The sequence below is a fragment of the Helianthus annuus genome, chromosome 7 (genome assembly GCF_002127325.2).
Source record: "Helianthus annuus cultivar XRQ/B chromosome 7, HanXRQr2.0-SUNRISE, whole genome shotgun sequence".
Classification (NCBI taxonomy): domain Eukaryota; kingdom Viridiplantae; phylum Streptophyta; class Magnoliopsida; order Asterales; family Asteraceae; genus Helianthus; species Helianthus annuus.
In genome coordinates, this window is record NC_035439.2 from 67,115,370 (window position 1) to 67,117,657 (window position 2,288).

General features: G+C 39.8%; 1 non-coding gene across 1 annotated transcript; it reads left to right on the plus strand.

The window, feature by feature from the left end:
• Positions 1-2,002: 2,002 nt before the first annotated feature.
• Positions 2,003-2,074, plus strand: TRNAE-UUC. The gene has a single exon. It is a non-coding gene; the product is annotated as a tRNA-Glu (tRNA).
• The last annotated feature ends 214 nt before the right edge of the window (positions 2,075-2,288 follow it).

A 2,288-nucleotide genomic window follows, 5' to 3' on the forward strand; every position in this document is an offset into this window, starting at 1 on the left:
GTTTATTCACAACTGTAAGCAAGCACAATAATTAAGCATTAATTAAATATTAATTAATTCGTACGGATACCTGATTTGGTGAGGGTTGTCACAGATATGAGTTTTGGAATGTTTTAAACTATTATGCTATTACGTACTCAAACTTGTATACTCACCAACATTTTTGTTGATAGTATTTTAATACATGTTGCAGGTTGATAAGTATGGACGCTGAAGAAACAAGCTAGGATATGCTTTGAAACTCACCTAGTTAAATCAGGAACTTTTAAACGATATTTGAATCTTGATGTAATTTGATACTTTTAGACAATGTCATGAATTTAATTAATCTATATTGAAACTACTAGTGTTATGGAAACTCTTGAGCAATCTGAACGCTTATTGCCGCTCCCCGATGTTTTCGCCATCAGTTGGGGTGTGATAGATTGGTATCAGAGCCATAACTATAGGGAATTAGGAAAGTTGGAATACTTTGCCTAGTTTATAGTTCTAGGAATCTTGACTCTTATCTGTTGTCTAAGACTTATGCATTCTACTGTACTTGCTTCCTAGCAATACCTTCTTGTTAAACATTACAAGCATTTCCTAAGGCTAACACAATACACACTTGGATGCTTTGAAAACGCTGCTGAGCGGTGTTTGTATTTTGCACGATATTTACCTTCAAGTCAGGAGTGACGCCCGAACTTGAAGGAAATTTCCGTATCATAATCTAGTAGGTCTTATCTACTGATAAGTACCGACACTATTAGGGTACGATGTTGTCAAGTTAGAGGTGAAACTCACATCTTGAAAACTAGTCCCACTCTTTGATTTTCAGTGTCGCCAAAGTCTCTAAATTCCTGATCAATTAGGGACGTGTAGTGACCGAAAGGACAAATACCGTATGCCTAACATCGATGACGTATTTTTCTGAGTAAGCCAAGGCACGTTGCCTCAATTTGAGAGGGGTTCAATTCACTTTGGTTAGTCGACGTTCCTCTACCCGGAACAGTCCTATGTTTCATGAGCCTATCTTTTATGTTATCTCATTTACATGTGGTTTTATACTTGATACTTTGTTCGTTTCGAGACTTTTACACGAATCGCACGTATCTTCGCAATTGAAAACGATAATATTAATATCTCAGGATCAAACTAAATTTATGATACTTTAATCATTGTGTTATGCTATGTGGGAATCTTGATTAAACTACGGAAAACATGATTATGCTATGTGAAACAACTTACGAAACTGGTAAAAGCGCATGAAAGTCATGGAGTGTACTATTGTGGATGGCAAAACACGATACGTAACATGACACCGAATGACGAGACGGACGTAATATGGTCGAAACATGGTGGATACACCGCTGGTACTTCCTATATATAAGTGTTTCCAGCATGTTACCAAGCTTTCATATCACCTATGGCGAGAATGCTGAACATTTTGTGCTATGTGTTGGTGCCCTACATCTGTCGACTTCGTCTTGGATCGAGTCTTAGTTTTAGATTGTTAGATCAGGGCGCGTTTTACGAGAAAACTGGAGAGTATATGTGTTTTAGAGAGTAGGTCCGCTTATACGTACATGTCCGTATATGGGAACCTACCTGGTCAGGTCCGCTTATACGTACATGTCCGTATATGGGAACCTACCTGGTCAGGTCCGCTTATACGTACATGTCCGTATATGGGAACCTACCTGGTCACGTCCGCTTATACGTACATGTCCGTATATGGGAACCTAACTGGTCAGGTTCGCTTATGTGTCATGTCCGTATGTGGGAACCTACCAACACTATAAATACCACATAAGCGAACTTGTTTGTAACTTTCGAGAATTCCATGCCGTAGTGCTGCCAGTGTGAGGTTTAAGCTGTAAACATTGTCAAATCAATAAAATCAGTAGTTTAAGTGAAAATCAAGCTATTTCTATCTCCGTTTCTTGTTATTCCGCACCTGAAACAGGGAAGAACACCTCTGAATGACTCATTCGGGTCAGAACACGATCCTACAAGTGGTTCCATTGTCGTCCAGCGGTTAGGATATCTGGCTTTCACCCAGGAGACCCGGGTTCGATTCCCGGAAATGGAACCAAACTCCCCCTCAGATGTTGACGGAGTCGTTCATTGAGTCTTTGACAATGTCGTATCTTCGCACCTTCAGTCTTGATCAGTCTTTGGGCTTCTCTCTCTCTTTCTTCATCTCTTACTCTTAAATCACCAACAAACTTCTTCTCTTAGATGTTGACATCTTTAAGTTCCTCATCTCCAACATGCACTCCCCCTCACATTCTGACTCTTGCTGC